We start from the raw sequence: 20,639 nt of genomic DNA on the forward strand, positions 1-20,639 counted from the left end.
CATCCGCTATGTAGTTGGAGAGATCACTCAGCTGTTAGTTCTTGCAAAGGACCTGAGTCAGGTTCTTAGCACCCATGTCAGGGAACACACAACTGCCTGTAACTGCAGCCTTGGGAAATCTGATGCCCTACACACATACACACACACACACACACACACACACACACACACACACTCAAACACACACACATACACACACATACACAGAGACAGCCATATAAACACACTCATGCACACACTCATATGCACACACATAAACAGACAGACACACACCCACACACACACACACATACATACACAGAGACATCCATCCATACACACACACACACATACACATACATACACAGAGACATCCATCCATACACACACACACATATACACATACACACACAGACACCCATATACACATACCCATACACACACACAAACACACACACACCCCATACACACACACACAAACACACAGAGAGAGAGAGAGAGAGAGAGAGCAAGAGAAAGAGAGAGAGAAAGCACTTTGAGAGAAACATCCACTGTCACAAGTCTCTCCTGACTTTTGCCACAGGCAAAGCGGTGCTCTAGAAAGCACTCTAAGCTAACAACAGTTCAGAAATTTCTAGAACTGGAGGTAGAGCTCAGTGGTGGAGCACAGGCCCAGCATGTATACATCCTGAATTTAACCCCCAGCACTGTCAATAAATAAATAAATACATGGAAATCTGTTGCACAAGAATGTGCACACCATTGACTCTGGTAGACGTTAAACTTAAATTGTAGTTAAAAATACTAAAAAGGAAAATTTTTTCAGAGAAATGTCTAGTTTTAGCTCTTCCCCTTAGGTGAGTCACTCTCTCTGTGTCTCCCTCAGACAAGGACTTTGTGGGAATTAGCAGCGCATAGCTCTACAGCTGGGTTTCTGGAACACTAGCATCAATCACCTGGGCTCTTACTGTAGGCAGTTTCTGTGGCTGAGGTGTGTGTGCGGAGCTTGAGTCTGGCATTTCCAGTGAGCTCCCAAGTCAAAGGCATGGTTCTGGTCCATGGTTCCCAAGTGATCTTTGTGATGCAGGGTACCATTCCAGTCACCAGCCTTGACTTGTCTCCTTGCCCACAGCATGGTATGGAGAAGGGCCACGCTGTTCCTAGAGGCTGCAGAAGTGGCCCTGAGTGTGCTCCCTCTTGGTACCAGTCCCAAGGGCTGCCATATGTACCAAGTTCACCTTTTGGTCTTGCTGTCAGAGCCCCTTCCTTACCAGCTGGTTCCAATTCTTGCCAGCCAGTTCCTTCAGGATACAGTTCAGATGGTATCAGGGTTTGCTATTGGAAGGGCCCCTCTGATTTAAGTGGGGAGGAAATAGCATGATCAGTTTAACTCTGGAGCAGGGCACCTGGTATTCCAGACTACTTTAGGCCCCTTTGCAAGCACTGGCGTGAGCAGGACATGAGAGTGCATACACAGCGTAAAGCAGGCAGTGCGGCTGCCGGAACATGGCTCCAAAGCACGGTGGGTTTGCATCTAGGAGAAATGCAGAAAAGTTCAGAGGCCAACATCACCCAGGCCTAGCTGGCGCTAATTACAAGTGGGTGGGTGCCTGGCTGGGTGTTTGAGACTGCTCTGGGTCTTTCTGGGCAGTCAGGGGAGTTAGGAGATTTAGGCATTTAGAAAAACTTCTTAACCAGGGAGACGGGGTCCAGAGCTGATGTAAGAGATGGTTTCATGACAGCTATGGTTTCCAGGGTCTTCCTTCCTTCAGAGACAGTCTGGTCACCAGTAAAGGCCTGAGAGGAGGGTGATGGGGAAGACAAGCGAGAGGCTTCCTCAGTTCCCGCCTGGGCCCCTGACCACTCCATCCCGCCACCCCAATGCACCCCAGCGCTGGTCAGTCTGTTCCCCTGGCACCATCTCTCTTCTTGGTCCCAGCTTAGTTTCAGGCCTAATCATTCTGAGATTTGTCTGTGAGCTTCTGGGATGAGATTGAAGGGTAGAGAGACAGAAAGAAAAGGAAATGACAGGGGGGAAGGGGGGTTAGGGGGGAGGGGAGAAAGGGAACGCGGTGGAGAGCACAAAGAGTGAGAGAGGGCAGTGATGTGGGGTGAAGAACGCCATAAGAGACCAACTTCCGGGTTCCAAGGGTGTTTTCCAACTTCTTCAAATCCAGGTCCTATCGTATGGTCCTACTTTCCAGTGTAGCTTACTTGCATATCTGTAGGAAATAAAATAAATGATGTCTGTACCTGATTAAAATATAAACCCCTCCAAGTCCTATGGCCCTTTGAGCTTGGCATGGGGACGGGGCCCTTGGAGGTCTAGTTTCTAGTGTGGTGCTCATCTCCTCCTACGTAAAGTGAAGGAAGGGCTGGAGCTGTGCCTCAGTTGGTAGAGTCTTCCTAGCATGTAACGGAATCTTGCTAGGATCCCCAATAACTCATAAAACTGCATGCGGTTGTCCCTGTCTGCAATTTCAGCACTTGGGAGTTAGAGGGTGGCAGGGCAGAAGTTCAGGCTTAAAAGAGTGCAAGGCAAGCATTAGCTGCATAGGGCCAGCATTGGGTGCATGAGGCCAGCATCAGCTGCATGAGTCCAGCATCAGCTGCATGAGGCCAGCATGGGGGGAGCATGAAACCCTGAGTCAAAACAAAGGCCAGGTGAATGATGAAGCTGGCAATGCAAAAGTCTTCAAGGTCACACTGCACTGTCTCCACAGGAGAGCTGACCACTCAGGCCAGGCACCACTTGTGGTGCTGGCTAGAGAAATGGCTCTCAATGTTCTGACTAGGCTATGTTACCAGGGTGTGCCAAGACAAGAAGAAAAAGTTAAGGCTACATTGCCAAACACAGGGTGTGCGTGGGGGGATCCTTTTACCCCAAACTTCTCAATGACTTACCAACACAGTGACAAAGAGTTTCTGCAGCTTAGGAGGTTCTGCCAACAGGTAGGAAGTTTCTGCTCTCTTGTTTGTACAACCAAAAAAAAAAGCAGGTTCCAAATGCCTCCATCCCGGCCGTAACAAAGGGCATGACTTTGTCTGGGTCCAAATTGTAACATTTTGGCTGCCATTTTTCTTTTTACAAGACTCAAGCTTTGCCTACAGTTGACTTCATGTTCTGGATCCTCATGTGGGTCTCCATCCAGCACCTTAGATACTTTGGAAACAGATTCTGCTCCTGTGTGGTGGCTTCATAAGGTGCCATCTCAGCCACAAGGACACCTGGAACCCCAGGGTCTCCTTTCCTCTAAGACTTTCCATGAGAGATTTAGAAGGAGTTGAGGTATCGACTATTTAAACACATTTTAAAGTTACACTTATATATGTGTTTATTGGAGCTAGGGAGGATGGGGTTGCCACAACTTTGTCTCTGCCATCTTCCCAGCTTGGTGGCTTCCATTTTTATGCTTAAAAGATGAGTCCCCAGGCACCTCTGTGGCTTATATGTCTTGTTAGACGTCTTGCAGGCTGTCCAAGGTTCAACTTCTTCCCTCTAGATCCTGGTCTGGCTGTGGCATACCTCGGACAAGGGGCACAAGCATCTTCATTTCCCACTCTCAAGGCTGGAGAGGAAACCCACCCGGGAGACCCACGGTCGCTACAAGTTCTAGTTTGCCTCTGTTCTCTCCCTCATGACCCCTGTGCTTCTTCTCTGTCCATCTGCAGTGACTCTGACGTCATCATCAGTCACAAAGGCAGATGGTGTGCACAGCCTCCTCCGTCAGACTCCCAGGTGCTTATGGTTTACTCCTGTAAGAACAAATCTCCTACATCATCCTTCATGATTCTGCTTGCTGGCTGACAGAACGCTAGAGCCAGCTCATCATCACAGACTTAGGATAATGTGGCTATCGACAGCTAAAAACTTTTAACTCTAAATTTTCCCGTCGGCTTGTTGTCTGTGAGTGAGGCTCATTGTGAGTAGGGTCACTGACCAAGTGATAAGATCAGGCGTCGTCAGTGCTCCCTGCTCTGCTTGCTTTCTCCGTTCTCCACAGAGGCTCTGAAGCTTCTGCTGCACTGACCCCATTCCCAGCATGCCCTGCTCCTCTGAGTCAGGTCCATCTGACGCAAACTCTCACATCCCCAACTGTCCCTGCAGTGGCTTCTTTCATTCGCTTATCTCTGAGCAGTGTTTTTCTTTGCCACGCTGCCTCTCTTCGAGCACACGAGCCCATCTCCTCTTCCTTATTCTTGCGTTCCTCCTTTTTTTGCTTGATGTTTCATTCTTTTGCTTCCCACAGACTCCCTCCCCTTACCTTAAACACTCAGGGGTCACCCACTGCATTTCTTAGGGTGCCTTCGGTTGATGCTTTCTATACACCCCCCAGGAACTCATCCTTTCTTTTTGTCTAGTGTAGAACTAATAATACCTCTTACCTTCAAAGCAGTTTCACCCCCACCTTCGGTGTCAGAGGTTCTCAGTCACTCCTTAGTGTGGCCCAGGTGAGTGGGGACCAGGGTTCCCTATGTGCTCACCCCTCTCATGGCCACACTGTGTGGGTAAAGACTGCTAGCCCAGAGCAGTCAGAGAATGCTGACAGGAAAAGATAGGCAGACTGGCCTTCTTAAAAACCTTAAAGCTTCTAGAAAAATGGATTCTTTTTCTATTAAATTACACAAATTAGTATCTCACAATGTGAAAAGATTGTCGTTAATTACTAATGATGAAACAGATAAGTATAGTTCCTTGGAAAAACACCAAAGCCAAGAGTCCAGGGAATAAAAGTGTTCATACCACTTAAACAATATTTCTGCTTCCAGAAATCTCTCTTAAGGAATCTCTCAAGTGCTGAAACACAGTAAGTACCAAAAAAATGCTCACGGCAGGGTTCTAATGAGGAGAAATTGGAAATGACTTAAACGAAGCAAGAGAGGAACAAGGAAGGATCTCTGAGCCTCGCCCCTCAGCTGGCACACACACACCTGCAGGTCCAATTTGTGGCAGGCTGAGGCAGGAGGATTACAAGCTTGAGGCCAGTCTGGGTATACTGTTTCTGAAAGGAAAATAAGAAAACATGGTCAGGACACTAAGGTGCAAACTGAAAGGTAGACGTGAAGATCAGGATGCGAAGAAAATACTTAGGAGACAACACATGGGAAAGCAAGACACAGTTATAATGCGGGGAAAGTTGGTTCAGGTCAAATCTGGTTTAAACTAGAGATAAGGCTCTCTTCAAGTGTTGTAATTTCACATTTAGACAGCAAGTTCTAAATATGAACTTGGGGATTTAGACAAATAGGCTTAGGCTTGTTCCTCCCTCCCTTCTCCCTCCCTTCACTTCCCCTCCTTCCCTTCTCCCTTCCTCCTTTCTCCCTCCCTCCTTGCTCCCTTCCTCTTTCCCTCCCTCCCTTCTTCCCTCCTCTCCTCCCTTCCTCCCTTCCCCCACCCTCCTCTCCGTTGTTTGTTTAAGCAGGACACTTTCTTCCAGACCTCTTTAAAATTTTCAGCTTGACTTTTGTTGACTTTTATTTTCAAATGCATTTGAAAACAAGACTAATGAGCTGTTTTGTCCCGGGCTGTCCTGATAGCTTGAATCTTGTAAACAGGCTCCAGATGGAGGCACAGCCCTCCAACCTCAGTCCTTTTTAGGGAAGAGGCTCTCACTCCCCAGCTGCACTGGTTTGTGGGAGTTTGACTATCTGCCCTCACTTCAGTTTCAACAGCAGCGTGATTTCTGCCGTGAATTTTCCCCATGACAAAAGGACGAAGGACTCATGCATGCAGTCCAGGCTGAGCCTCATGTGTGGAGTTCAGACTGATTCTAGACAGCACTCCTACGGGCTGCTGCTGCTGCTCTTAGCTTAGCCTCTACTCCCTGGAAAGGGGTGATAATTGTGTCTTGGAGCTCTTGATCTGGACTTGATGATAGAAGAGAGAATTATAAGTAAAACTATGGAACTACCCTTGAACGATAGATATACATCCTCAGCAAAGCAAAACATGTGTCTGATTGGGAATCCAAGGAAGATAGTTTCTGAGATTTTTTTTTAGAACTTAAGGTAAAGGAGAGGCACATAACCTGCTATATATTATACACCTATGATTTTTGTTTTGTTCTTTTTCCTGATTCAGCCTCTTGAGTTCTGAGATTATAAACACTGTGCTGGTTGGTTTTTGTCATCTTGATACAAACTTAGGGAAGTTTGGGAAGAAGGAACCTCAGCTGAGAGAATGCTTCCATCAGCTTGGCCTGTTCATAAGCCTATGGGACATTTTCTTGATGAATGGTGACACTGGCAGATGTGGCTCTTCGTGGCTATGTTGTCTCTGGGCAACTGGTCCTGAGGAGCATAAGAAAGCAGACTGAGCAAGCAAGGAGGAACAAGCCAGAACGCAGAGTTTCTCCATGGCCTCTGCTTTCATACCTGCCTCGATTCCTGCCCCCACTTCACTCAGTGACGGAGTGGGACCTAAGAGTTGGAAGCTGGAATAAACTGACTCCTCCCCAGGTTGCTTTTGGTCATGGTGATCACTACTGCACTAGACTCCTAATTAAGATGGATCTGCCCACCAAGTACAGCAGATACTGTTCCTGGTATTATGTGTGCTTAGAGCTGAATGGTCACCAAGGAGCTAGGGTTTCTTTTTGTGAGACCTTAGTCTTGTTAATGGATGTTGTGTTGCCCAAGGGGGTGGATTCCTCATGGCCTCTCAGCCATTCTGGTCTGAAAGCACCAACACAGTAGTCTCGAAGAAAGGTTCAACTTCTCAATTGCTCAAGCCTGAAACTGCTTTGCCTAGGTTCAAGGGCACCACTTGGGACCAGCTAGAGAGCAGGTATGGCTTATCTCCCTCCAACACAGGTCTAGTGGTTCAGGAAGCTCTGTTACTATGGCAGCATCATTCCGTATAGACTAGGCCAAATAACAGCCAGAGCAGCTTTGAAACCCTTCTCTGTCAGAGAGATGGCGTCGCCCCTAGTTTTCAGCAGTGGAAGCTGAAACCTAGAGAGGCTCAGGGTCTTGCTAGAGGTCATATCTTCAAACTTATAGAACTGGAGTTCTAATTCAATCAGGAAGGCAGATTCCAAAGATCGCTGCCTCCTGAAAGTTACTCTTCCCAGGTCGGCTTTTGTAATGCATGCGTAAGAGGGAGAAACTGTATCCTATGCTTTTTACCAAGGGAAAATCTAAGACCCAAACATATTAACCAACTCTCTTCTGGCATGTGACAAGTAAGCAACAGGCAGAGATGTGGCACCTTATGAGGCATAACCTCTCCTAGATCCAGCCTCCTGAGGTGGTTGTCACATCCTGACAGCCCATAGTAGGTCAGGCTAGTGTCAAGGCTCCATGAGACAAATGTTGAGGAGATAGAGCCTTAACCATGTGGAGGAGCCACAACCTTTCTAAAGGCTGGGATGGGTCATGTCTAGCCTTTTATCTCCATGTTTACTTCTTCAAACCACCACCGAGTTAGTTCCCTTTTGGAAGTCTGTACAATGTACAGGCCTTTCTTCTGTCAGAGAAGGCCGAGAAATAGCAAAGACCAGCCTTTGCCTTTATCTCCTTAGATAGAGGAGAAATCCACAGTTATGTGGAGTCGGAGGAGAGCCAAGCCTTTGACACTGTCCAGCTCTGCCTGCAGAGAGAGGCACCAGTAGGACCAGATGACCATGGAGGCCTGACCTGGGGCTGCCCGGCAGTAGTGGAAGCCCAGGTGCCCCAGAGCTGAGTCTTTCACAGGCACCCAGAAGGCTATCCTTAATCCCTCTGGGCCAAGTAGCAGCAAAGCCCAGGAGCTCCCTGAGGGCCATAGACTACTCGGCTGTATTCTGTTATCCCTGCCTTTTCCTGGAATGCCGAGGCTCACAATGTAACTTCAGCTAAGAACACAAATATCAGTGTGGGGCAGCCTGAGCTGAGGATTCATCTGGGAGGTAAGGAGCAAGTTACCAAACCCTCGGTGCCACGGTGAACTGCTCTGTACAGAGTCTAAGGGCAGTCTGCGTTTAATGAGGTGCTTATATGCACTATACGCTATAATCTAGGAGTATGTTCTCAGTGGATAGAGTACCTGCTAGCATGTACTGGGTTTGATTTCCAGTATCTCATAGAGGGGTGTGGAGGTTCATGCCTGTAATCCCATCACTAGGCAGGATGGCAAGAGGATCAGAAGCTGATGTTATCCTTACCCACATGGCAACTTGGAGACCAGCCTGGGCTATGTGAGACTCTGTCTCAAAAAGCTACAATCTGATTGGTTATAGCCCATACTGTCCTATAAATGTTAGCTATTCCTAAAATTCTTCAATGCATGTTGATTGTTGGCTTTCTTGACTCCTTCTGCCCGCCACCCTCAAGTCTCCACCCCTTTTAATCTCTACCTTCTCTGGACTGTACAGTAGTTAGTTATATTTCTGCTGTGATATTTAACATACTAATGATAATCCTGTCTGAACTCTCCTCAGAGGGCTGGGCCTTATCTAGGTGTGCTCCGTAAGACACCAGTGTAACCAGCTAAACACTTGTCTGCCTGTTTGGCCTCACTGACTGACACATCTCCCCACACTTGTGGAGCTCATGACTGGGTGTCTGAACTGACATGTCTACTTCCTCAGGCATGGCTCCCTCTGAAGTCCCCTCTGTGTGAGGGCCTTTTTGCAACAGTAGGATCAGCTAAGAGGACAGATAGGGAGCAAGCCCTGAGGCTGCAGACCTCCTGGACAGCCTAGCAGAGAAGTCCAGTCCTATTTCCCGACCTTCTAGCTGCTCTGCTCAGCATCCCTGGGATCATCACATGTCACAGCTGCCTTACTGAGCCTCTTAACTTTCTTTCCCTAATGTTTTCTAACCCTCAGCGCTGTTCAACATTCAACAAGCTAACAAACCACACAAGGAGTTTTGTTTGTTTGTTTGTTTGTTTTTTTATCAGTTGCTATAGGGATCTTTTTTTTTCTGTAATCTGCCATATTTTTCAGCAAAGAGAGCTCAAAAATGGTTAATTTGATCTTCATTGTTTTGGGAGAGTGTCTCCTGTAGCCCAGATTAGCCTCAGATTCCATGTGTAGCAGAGCATAACCTTGAACTTTGCTCCTACCACTCCCCAACAGTCGTGACTATAGTCCCCAGACACCCAGCCTGGTTTTATGGTGTGCTAGGTAAGAACTCTACCGACTTGAGCTTCCTCCCAGATCCTGTTTTTTAAAATTAATTTACTTTTTGAAGGTTTCCATATGTGTCTATGAGTTAAACATATTCCTCTTCATTTGCTGCGCCCCCCCCCCCAATTAGGTCGCTTTATCTCCTTGACAGTTTTTCTTACACTTTCATGTCATTCATATATATATATATATATATATATATATATATATATGGGTGTGTGTGTGTGTGTGTGTGTGTGTGTTTATGTACCTATATAAAATATAGGAGCCACAGTGAGAGCAAATGTACCCAGATGAGGCTCAGGGACCACACTGCTAACAAGCTCCTAGAAGACACTGCTCCACTGGGCTCACATCTGGGTGCTGCTGACGCTCAACCTACTGACACATAACTATGGTGGTGCCACTTGAGAAGCCATGCTACGTTGCTAGACATTGAGGGAAACAAGTTAACACCCCTGGAGATTCCAGAAAACACTGTACATTCCTGGTTGAAAACAAACAAACAAACATGAGACCATTGGTGCACGCACAAAACACAAATGAGTCTGAAATGTGTCCCTCTGAGAGGAAGAAGTTCGTAGCAGAAGTAGGAACAAATGTTCTAGGAAAATCAGTTGCAGCATAGGTGGCCACATTGGTGGTTTGGGGTGTGGTGTGATGGAGGAAAGGGTTGGTTGCAGAGACATATGAGCATTTTATGGCACGAAGGAAACCTGTATGTGGTTGTTCTGGAGTTTATATGACTACATATGAGGGAAAAAATCCTCCTCGACACCGCACAGGACACACACGAGCATTATACCTCCGAAGCAACACAAACTTGGAGCGGTTCCACTTGCTTGTGGAATTAAAAGTCCAAACCTCCTTCCTAGCCCGGCCCCTTTCTAATTCACGAAGGCCAGCCCACCTTTCCCATCACCCAAGCATGCACCGGGTTTCTTCTCGGTCTGTGCTACCTCCTCTACTGGAATACCCTCTGCTCACTCTCTCACAGTACTGCCATCTGGAAAGGCACAGAGTGACCCTCTCTCCCCTCCCCTACTTCTCCACCCCCTGCAACCAGAAAGTACTGTCTGTGCCCACCAGTCTCAGGTCTCCTACTGTCTGCTCTGACCGTGTTCTTTGACTCTTTCACATCTTTCCATTGACTTTGGTCCTTCCTAGGTTAAAGCACGCTAACTTGCTCTCCCCAAACTCCTACACGTCCCTCACGCGCTACCTGTGACTGTAGCCTGTTTTGCGCATGCCTGGATCACAGACTGCCCTCTGCACTGTACTTGGCGCTCTCCTCATTGCTCTGTTCCCATTCTTGTTCAGCTGTCAGTCCTCGAGGACAGAAGCTGAGCTTTCATCCTCTTCAAATACTGGGAATGCATTTTGTCCATTACACAAAATAGGAAGATACTAAAAGCATGGAGTGAATGAATGGCTTCTCCAGGTCATAGTCTTTGTCTCTCACATTGGCCCAAAGTGGTATCATAGAAAGGTAAGGCTGCCGGGGCACCTTCTCTCAGGCAAGAACTCAGTCCTTTTAAGACTCCAGCTCCAGCTGGAACAAGTTTTTCCGGATACAGAGAATGAGCTTAAACAAACTCTGCGTGTTTTGAGGAGGCAGTAACGAGAGTTGCCCGGGCCCCTGGGAGGTCCGGCATGGATGCCTGCTCTGACTCATGCATTCTGCATAGGTGAGAAGACAGTCCGGCAGCGCTGACAGGAGCTGTGGCATGTCACCTGTTGGTGGTGATTGACACCTTGTCCTCACTCCCCTGTTAGAGAAGGGTTCCTCACCTCTCACCCTTGTCCTCTGGAGGAGGTGCCCACCCTGACAGACCTGTCCTCCCAGTACGGCTGCTCCCTGGGCCTGTCACCAGCTCATCAGCCATCGCCACAGTTTCCCCTGGCCCTAGCGTGCTGACAGCCAGTCATGAGGGAGATGCATGGCTGTGGACCCTGGCAGATGACTCCCATGCTACTCATTGGGAACTGAGTTTGAGATCCTGAAAAGAGCACCACAGCTTCGAACAAGCTCTAACAATTTCATATTTTAGTCCTGAGGGAGAAACATACACAAACACACACATCTGCATGTGTACATACATATGCATACATACATACTTATATACACACATGCATATACATACTTATATTATCTGTCCTAGTTAAAATTACTATTGCTGTGATGAAACACCATGACCAAAGCAACTTGGGGAAGACGGGGTGTGTTCAGTTCACACTTCCACATCTTAATCCATCATTGAAGGAAATCGGGACAGGAACTCTAACTGGGCAGGAACCTGGAGGCAGGAGCTGAGACACAGGCCATGGAGGGTGCTGCTTACTGACCTGCTCAGCCTGATTTCCTATAGAAACCCAGGACTGCCAGCCCACGGGTGGCACCACTCACAATACTCGTAGGCTCTCCCCCACTAATCACTAATTAAGAAAATACCCCACAGCCAGATACTGTGGAGAGGCTTTGTTTCCTTTGTGGGTTGTTTGAGATAATGGTTTCTCAGTGTAGATCTGGCTGTCCTGGACTCACTCTGTAGACTGCGCTGGATTTGAACTCATGGAGATCTACCTGCCTCTGCTTCCCAAGTGCTGGGATTAAAGGTGTGTACTACCACACCCAGATTTATAGAGGCATTTTCCCCCAATTTAGGTCCCCTCCTTTGAAATAACTCTAGTTTGTGCTAGGTTGACATATCAAGTCCATGTGCATGCTTGCACATACGGCATACAGCAGGGTCAGACTCCAGAACTTTGAACCACCTGTCTACCTAAGTTGTGCTGAATGGGCTTTCCTCTTGGCTCCCAAAGTTCAGTTTTATGCTAACAGTAGAGCTTGCAGGGAACCCCCACAGTCATTAAGCACTGTACCCCAAGATACTGGGCAGATAATATGCCTCTAGAATATTATCTCATTTAATTCTCTCAACATATGGGTATCATTATTGTGTTTACCGTACAGATGATGTAGCAGACCAGCAAGGAAATACCTTACTATATGTGACATACATAAAGGCCAAAACCTCTCTTAACTCATGTCTATAGAGTTCTCAAGTCTACATTTCACTTCTAGGATCAACTCTAAGACTGATGCTCTCACGAAGATCTCAGGAATACCCACAAAGGGTGCCTGTCCTCTTGCTCTTGTGTGGGTTCTGTGTCTTACAAACCCACTCTCCTGACCCTGCTTCTCAGGTAAAGCCAGCACTGCTCCATCCCTGCTGCCACTCGGGATCTCAGGCTCCTTTTGAGGGAGGGGGCAGGTTTCCAGGAAGTCCTGCAGATGCCAACACTGGGCTGGTACCCAGGAGCTGCGGTATCAAAACTCAGCACTAAATCAGCTAGTGCCCCCTTCCTCACTGTCTCTCTTATCACTGAGTGGTGCCAGTGTTTATTATGCTAGACACACACACACACACACACACACACACACACACACACACACACGCATACACACACACTCCCCCCGCACACACACACTCATACACATTTACCTTGTGTGATTACTCTGCTTCCAGCCCCTTGGCTCTCAGAGCCCTCAGGGATACAGGTTACCGCCTGTGTGCAGCTTCTCTGGAGAACACTCTGGCTTGAGTTCATCAGCTTGCTCCAGGGAGGAGACAGAACAGCGGCAGAAGCAGACTTCAAGATAGGCCTCCTTTGTCTTCTCATTCTACACAGGACCACAATGTTCCTCTGATCTGCTTCTCTCTCTCTCTCTCTCTCTCTCTCTCTCTCTCTCTCTCTCTTTCTGAAAGTCTCACACATGGACCAACCTTGCAGGTATCCCTATGCCATTCAGCGAGACAGGTGCAAACATATTATTATGGTTTGAATATTACTGTCCCCCATCCCTACCAAAGTCATATATGAGATGCTGTACTTGGAGAGATCTTCAGGAAATATAGTCATGAGAGTTCCACCTTCGTGAGTGACATTAGTAAGACCTACCCTCTTTCCCTGCACTTGAGGAAACAAAGTTCAGATCTGCCAGTGCCTTGATCTTAGACTTCCCAGACTCCACTACTACGAGGCATAAATTTCTGATGCTTATAAACTACTCTGTCTAAGGTACTATATTATAATATGAACAGACTAAGACACACATCTGAACCATCGGGAAAAAATGTAGCCAATGGAGAGAGCCACAGTGTGCACACAGATATTACAGACACACATGCACACACACACACACACACACATGCACACACAGACATACCCATGCACAAACACACAATTAAGGGGCTTCATTTAAGTATTTGGATGTTGATTCCTTTAGTAAAAGAGCCCCTCATATTTTGCTGAGAATCATCTCTTTTCCCCACTTCCTGGGCTCCTGGTGGGAATTTAGAACCTCACATTTAAACCAAGTACTTTTATCCTCAGGAACTTTTCATCCAGTATGTTGTTCTCTTTTTTAAAAAAAATTTACATATATAAGTGTTCGCATCCATGTATAGTAGTGTGCTATGTCCATGCCCGGGGCTTGCAGAGGACAGAAGAGAGCAATGGATGCCCTGGAAGTAGAATAAGAAATGGTTGTAGCCATGTGTGGGTGCCGGGATCAAACCCAGATCCTCTGGAAGAGCAGCTAGTGCTTTTAACTGGCAAGCCATTATCTCTAGCCCAGCGTTGCTATATTTTCATTATATCACTTGTCACTGTGATTTATTATCCACTACTTATCATCTCTCTCCAATCACCCTGAAATATGAGCTCTGTGAGACCAGGCTCTTTATCTGTCTTACCCTGAGCTGTAAGCACAGGCCACGTGGCAAGCTCTCAGCAAGCCTTGGGTGGACAGAGGAAAGGATGACGAAGGGTTCAGTCTTTTGTTGCTGTCTCATCTTGTTTAACCCCAGCATGCATCACCCGTGTGATGAGAGACCCACAAATGCTACGCTCTACACTTCACCCTGAGGGGCTCCTCAGCAACCAGGACAACTGTGAGAGGCTGAGGGTGTCACTTCATCTCTGGAAGAGCACACAAAGGTGGGTGTTTTTGCTCTTTGTTTCTCCTGTGGCCAGTATTTGCACAGTGGCTCTCCAAGGCTCATCTGAGTGATCCCAGGGTACAGGAGCAACTTAAGGAACCCACTTGCTTCCTTCCTTCTGCCACTGAGTTAAAACAGGGAACTTGCCAGTCACCATTTCTACATCTTTCAGGCCATGTGCATCTATCTTCAGACTCCTCTCACCCTTCTAGCCCATCATTGGTCCGTTTGGTTGCTGTTGTCAGGGTAACGGTAGGCTGGCCCTTTGCCTCTAGGGGTATTAATGTGAGCCACCAGCAGGAGATATGCCAGCAGCTGTGGGGCCCACCTGTCTCTCACTGACTGTAGACCAGTTCCAGGCAGCTTGAGCAGCAAAGCACAGGGGCACACTAGCAGGCCGGGGCACAGCAGAGTGTGGGTGTTATATTGCCTCTGAGCACTGTGTCACTTTATCCACTGCTTAGGGACTAATGGATCAGGAGTATAAAGAGAAGGTTACAGCCATGTCCTTGGTAATCCATGGACTGTGATCTGCGTGTTCAGCCCACGTCAGCAGTTTGATTTCAAGGGTTGATTTGCGTATGCCAGTGGAAAACTCAGGGTCTTATCTAACCCATGAATTTCCAAAATAATTTAAAAGGTACTTTTTCAGAAACATGGCACTGTTAAAATTAGAAATTAATATATAACTTCAAGAAAACAAAGAAATTATAAAAGAAAAAGGTAGCTTTATAAATAGCTTAGAAAATACATATATACATGTATATATACTGGGTTTTTTGTTGTTGTTGTTTTGTTTTTTGGCAGGGGGAAGGACTCATAATTTGGTAAAATTTATCCAGACTGCTTCTTCTACTTAGCAAAATGTCCTCAGTTACTTCTCTATGATATTAGCCTTATGCTAAATGCTACAAAAGATATCACTGAGTGGCGACAGTACAGTTCACCTAACTATTCCCTGACAGATGGATGTACAGGTTACTAATGGTTTATTAGTATGATAAAAGCACTGTGGTAAACAGCTAGTGTGAGTCACATGGAAGATGAGAAGCTCACTAAAGGCACCAACACTTCAGCTCGCACAAAAGACCCAGCGTGTTTGGAGAGAGGCTGAGGGCCACAGTAGAGATGAACTGCATGGGTCCCACTGGCACCAAGTCCTGGGGTTGTGGTCCTGGGGACGCCGCTGGGCGTTGGGTAACAATTATCTCTGAACTCAAACATTCTATCTTAAAAGGAAGCAAGGTGGTCTAAGAGGAAGCAAAGCATTCCATCTTGAGGGGTTCACCGAACCCCAGAAAGTTAACAACTCAAAAGCTTTAGGAAGTCCTTGAAACCGAGTGGATTCACTTAGCCCCTCACACCACAATAAGCAATAAGGACTTCTGAGCCATACTTCTCTACTGGAAGAGGTGGGACAAGACCAGTAACCGGGAAAGGACACTGTCTAACCTACTAAGCTGCCTGAGGGCTATGCAGTGTGCTCCAGGTTCCCATCCATGCTGGGATGGGCTTTGTCAATTCAGCTGTCTTTGAGTCATTTCTGCTTCTGTAGGTAACCCTTCACCCATATTCCTGTAAGTAACCCAATAAAACTGTTTTGTTCACTAACTTGAACCGTTAGTGATTTCCTTACTTTAGTCTGTCATTGTTTCTCTTCACATCTCCCTGGGAATGTAACAGTGTGGCACAGAACTGGGCTGTGGGGAATGGTAACAGTGTGACACAGCAGTGGATTGCTACATTCTAGGTGGAAATGAAGTAGCAGAACATTGGTTCCATAGCAAACCTCAGCATGATTGTCCAAGCTGGGCTGAAAGGTCAAGACTATAGGAAACGCCTGCCTTCAGGGGCGACTGAGCAGGTGAGCTACTGTCTGCTGCCCTGAATTATTCAATTCCAGGAATTGGGGGTGAGACAAGACTGGAAACCTATTGGATTCTTTTCAATGTAACCTGGACCTGAGCATCGGGAGGGTCTGTAAGAGTGTCTCTCGCTGCAGGCTCATGACTGGGAACTTTTAAGTCTTGAGCTCACTAGAGAATCCTGGGCCTTACATATTTCAGCACCACTTTGGAGCCACCCCACTTTCTGGGTGATGGATGAGGCATTAAAAGTAAATTACAGCCTCAAGCTTTATACAAACAGAGATTGAGAGCTAAGGCAAGGGGTAGCCTGAGGGACTTAGGGGACACAGCTGGGAGAAGATAGCCCCTAATCAACATCTTAACTGGGAGCCCAGAGACCCCTAAGCTCCACCCACAGAACAAGCCACACCCCTGTCTCTCAGTTTCCCCATCTCTGAATTGAGAATGGCTGCAGCCTGCATCCCTCTTGTGTGAGATACTACAGCTTAACCACATTCACTGGGAAGTTGTCACACACACACTCACCATGTTCCAGCCCTTCCCTCTGACCAACTCCAGCATTGACAAGCATCCTTTCCCAGTGTAGTTATGTTTCAAGAACTTGACTTGATCCATGCAGTAAGCAAACCAACACGAAAGCCCATGTTACATTAAAATTTTGTTAAATTAAACTTTGTATATTGGAGCTTAGTGAGGAGAACTCAAGGTAGGAAAGCAAACAAGGAAGAGAATGTGGAGGAGAGGCCAGAGCTGAGGCACAGAATAACAAAGGCTTACAGACACTCACTTAGGGCACTGCCGAGGAAGAACACACAGTGTGGACAAACATCAGAGGGGGTTTGTTTGTTTGTTTGTTTGTTTTCTTGCTTTAGAAATTGGGCTCTTACCAGGAAAGATTTGTGGTTGCAGATTATTCTTCATTCATTTATTCATTTATTTGCATTTCAATATTCATATCTTACTCTGTTGCTTGAGTACTGACAGAAGCACAGGGCAGAAGTTTCTAAGACTTGGCCTAAAAGATTTTTCCATTAAAAGATAACCTGGCCCAGAGGTGCCAGAAAACCTGGGTACAAGCCTTCCATTTTCCAGCTCTGCAACACTGGACAAGTTATTCAACTTCTCTGGCCTTCATCACCCTTGCTTAGAGAATAGGAACAATGATATCATTCTTTCCTTTATCCTTGATGGGGAATAAATTATTTAAGAAAGTATTTAGAACAGAGCCTGCTACATCGTAATTGCCCCAATAAATGCCAGCCATGATTAAGAAGGGAGTTTCCAAGAAAGACAATGGTCTCATCTTCCAACATTAATGGCTCATGCTCTGCATCATCGTAGTTAACTATTTTGCTTTTTCCTTACATGTGTGATGATCTGTTTGCTTACTTTTAACATTTATCATGTTCAGCTCCCATTTTACAAATCCTTCTCAAATAGGCAAAAAAGGCAACACCCAAAAATCCAACACTTTAGCACCCTCCACCCAAGATCTGAGTTTAATCTGATCAGTGCTGCAAGCTGCACATTCCTGTCATACTTGAAGGTGTGTGGCAGGGTGTGACACTATTGCAGGACTCCAAGCAGGGTCTCAAGTCATTGCCCTGGCTCCCTGGAGCTTTGCAAGTGAGTGGGACCAGTCCCTTAGTTCACCATCGCTGCACAGCCCCGGGTACTCCCTAGCCCACTGCTGTAGACAGAGCCTCTGCAAGCACGGCTGGTCATGTCACAAGACTAAGGACGTGCCTGCAGGGATCTGAAGAGACAAACAGATGGAGTTGGTTTTAGGGTTCCACCCACTCCTTACTGTGTGGGTGTTGGTGACCTCAGAGTAGAGATGACCTAGAGAGCCTTGGATCTCATGAGTTGAAATAGCCCTTGTGAGGCGCACCCCTTTAATCCCAGCACTCGGGAGGCAGAGGCAGATGGATTTCTGAGTTCGAGGCCAGCCTGGTCTACAGAGTGAGTTCTAGGACAGCCAGAGCTACACAGAGAAACCCTGTCTGGGGGGGGGGGGGAAGGAATAGCCTTGTATGGATGGGGATCAGGAAGGACCTGTGACCCAGTGAAACTCTCCTCCCTGGGGTTCCAGGAGGTCAATCTCCACCAAGCAGCTCACCTGTCCTGGATATACATGACCTCTTCAGTCTATTCCCTGTATTCTCAATATAGAAACAGACAGAAGGAACCAGGGAACATGGAAGGTAGCCCTCCCTCAGGAGCCAAGTAATTGTTCCACAGAGTGTGCGGCGAAGGAGCCAGGCCACTGCTGGTGTGGCTCTGACTCCCTGGAGATGGTCAGAAGCATGGAGATGTCTCCGTAGTGGCCCATAGTCAACACAGCACGTTGTGGAGACCTCCAGGCTGACTTCACAGAGGTAACCCTGTCTGGGAATGGGGATGTGGTTGAGTGGTTGACATATGCCTGGCTTTATCTAACCAGGCCCACTTCTGAAGCCCTTCCCCTTTAGACACCTCACAAGTAGGGCTCAACTGTGACACATGACCACATTGGGTGAGTCCCCTTGGAGCTACGTAGCCTAGAGTCTAATTACCAAGACAATCAAATAGAGCTTCTCTTATTTGCTGTGCCCACAAATATTGACATAGCCTCTACTCTCAGTCATGCATTATAATAACTACACGATTACAGCAACACCTAACATGTATCATTTGCTAATATATGACTGGTACGAGAAAGAAGACAGAAGCAAGAGATGATGTCAGGAGAGGGAGAATAATATACTGTTTCACATGCTTTCTCATTGTGTCCTCACCAGAGTTTTGTTTTGGGGGAGGGGTTTGTTTGTTTGTTTTAAGATCTGTGTGTGTGTGTGTGTGTGTGTGTGTGTGTGTGTTTGTGCATGTGAACATATGAGTGTAGGTGCTTACAGAGGCCAGAATAGGGAGGTGTAGAGCCTCTGGAACTGGACTTACAGGTGGTTGGAACCACCTGATGTGGGCAATAGGATCTGAACTCAAGTCTTCAGCAAGCATTCTTAACCCCGAGCCATCCCTCCAGTTCCCTCTAGAATTTTAATTTACTATTTCAAAATTATGACCAATTTCCAAAAGACCTCTTAGAGCTCTGCACGGGGGCCATGTTGTTATGATTCCAATAAGGACTGAATTCTAGTGTGACAAGGAACTTTTCTTTGACAGGAGGTTGAAGTAGGAAGGCTTGAGACATGGTTTCAAAGCCTGACCCTCATAATACCAGAAGCCTTCTAGATGGTACAGACATCGTGATCACAGGGTCAGACATGGATGTTGGCGAGCTCGCTGTGTTATTTTATTGGGTTCTTATACGTCTACCTCCCTTCCAACCCTTATTCCACTCTGATCCCTTGTAACCCTCCAGCACTAGGTAGAAGAGAAAGAAGGTTAGAGTGGAAAGGTCCAACACTTAGACCCCATAGGCTACTTCCTGCTGATTAGGGCCATTGATCTCCTTGAGGCAAGTCCAATCTTTGCTGTCAGGACAGCTCCAATTTCTTTATCTCGTCAAACCACAACAACAATCAGGAGCAGCCGCCATCTTCTTCAGAGTACTTCCTGCCTCTCTCTCAGCTCTGGCATTTATGTACTCTCCAGGGTCCCCAGAATTAAACTATCTGCAGCTGGCAAAGATTACGCCCCTCCTAGAGCATGAGATAATCATAGTTAATGGTTGTGGACAAACTGAGGCAGCCCCATATCCCACACCTGGGATTAAAACAAGAACATAATTGAGTTTTTAAAGAAACCAAAGTTTTCACTACACACGGATGCAATTTAAACTCCTTAGTCTGCTTCCATAGTTTAGACTTATTGGCTGCCATGTGTCTCAGCCCCTGCCAAGACTAGTGTTATAGTCACCGTTTTGTTGCTATGGAGAGGCACCATGACCAAGGTGACTCTTATGAAAGAAAGCGTTTAATTGGGAGCTTGCTTGCATTTTCAGAGGTTTACTTCATTATCATGGTGGCAGGGAGACAGGCACTGGAACAGTAGCTGAGAGACTGTGGGACTGACATGGGCGTCTGCTACCTCAAAAGCCTACCTCTAGTGACACACTTCCTCCAACAAGGCCACACATCTTAATCCTTATAATCCTTTCAAATGGTGCCACTCCCCATGGTAAAGCATTCAAATATAGGAGCCTATGGGAGCCATTCTTATTCAAACTACCACAACTGCCTTCTCGTGGTCATCGGTTGTTGTTGTTGTGTTTGGTTTCAGGTTTGTGTTTTTGAGACAGGGTTTCTCTGTGTAACAGCTCTGGCTGTCCTGGACTCACTCTGTAAACCAGGCTGGCCTCAAACTCACAGAGATCCACCTGCCTCTGTCTCCTGAGTGCTGGGATTAAAGGCATGCACTACCACACTCAACCCCATAACTACCTTCTTAAGGCACACGGTCAGGTGCAGAACCTCTCTGGTGCAGCTTCCTTTGTAATCACAGAGATTGCATTAACTGCTGAAAGAAAATGTGGCTTTTTCTGAGGTGGGGTTTACTGACTACTCAGAGGTTAGTTTCCTTGGTCCTGAGGATTTAAGAAGGTGCAGTAAAAAGAATAGAGAACATCTCTCCAGTACCACACATAAGTCTGCACAAGAACTGCCAGGGATGTACAGATAATATCAGTCACGTAGCAGCAACTTCAAACAGTTTGCTCATACACAAAGTTTGCT

At 46.8% G+C, this 20,639-nt stretch overlaps 2 long non-coding RNA genes across 8 annotated transcripts in view; one reads left to right on the forward strand and one right to left on the reverse strand.

The window, feature by feature from the left end:
* Window positions 1-459: 459 nt before the first annotated feature.
* Gm33371 lies at window positions 460-4,369 on the reverse strand. The gene is made up of 3 exons (XR_389481.4): window positions 2,884-4,369; window positions 2,116-2,201; window positions 460-1,776 (listed from the first exon to the last, which is right to left on the reverse strand). It is a non-coding gene; the product is annotated as a predicted gene, 33371 (long non-coding RNA).
* Window positions 4,370-7,325: 2,956 nt separating this feature from the next.
* The window catches only part of Gm33474, a 30,235-nt gene continuing 16,921 nt past the window's right edge, over window positions 7,326-20,639 (forward strand). For 3 of the 7 annotated variants that reach the window (XR_389484.3, XR_389488.4, XR_880521.1), the window contains exons 1-3: window positions 7,346-7,868; window positions 12,178-12,299; window positions 13,967-14,096. This is a non-coding gene — a long non-coding RNA (predicted gene, 33474). Of the gene's footprint in view, window positions 7,869-12,177; window positions 12,300-13,966; window positions 14,097-15,848; window positions 15,963-18,138; window positions 18,736-20,639 lie in introns of those variants that run through there. The other 4 variants (XR_389485.4, XR_880520.3, XR_389487.4 and 1 more) reach the window with 3 other exon arrangements.

Source organism: Mus musculus, chromosome 5 (assembly GCF_000001635.26).
Source record: "Mus musculus strain C57BL/6J chromosome 5, GRCm38.p6 C57BL/6J".
Taxonomy (NCBI): domain Eukaryota; kingdom Metazoa; phylum Chordata; class Mammalia; order Rodentia; family Muridae; genus Mus; species Mus musculus.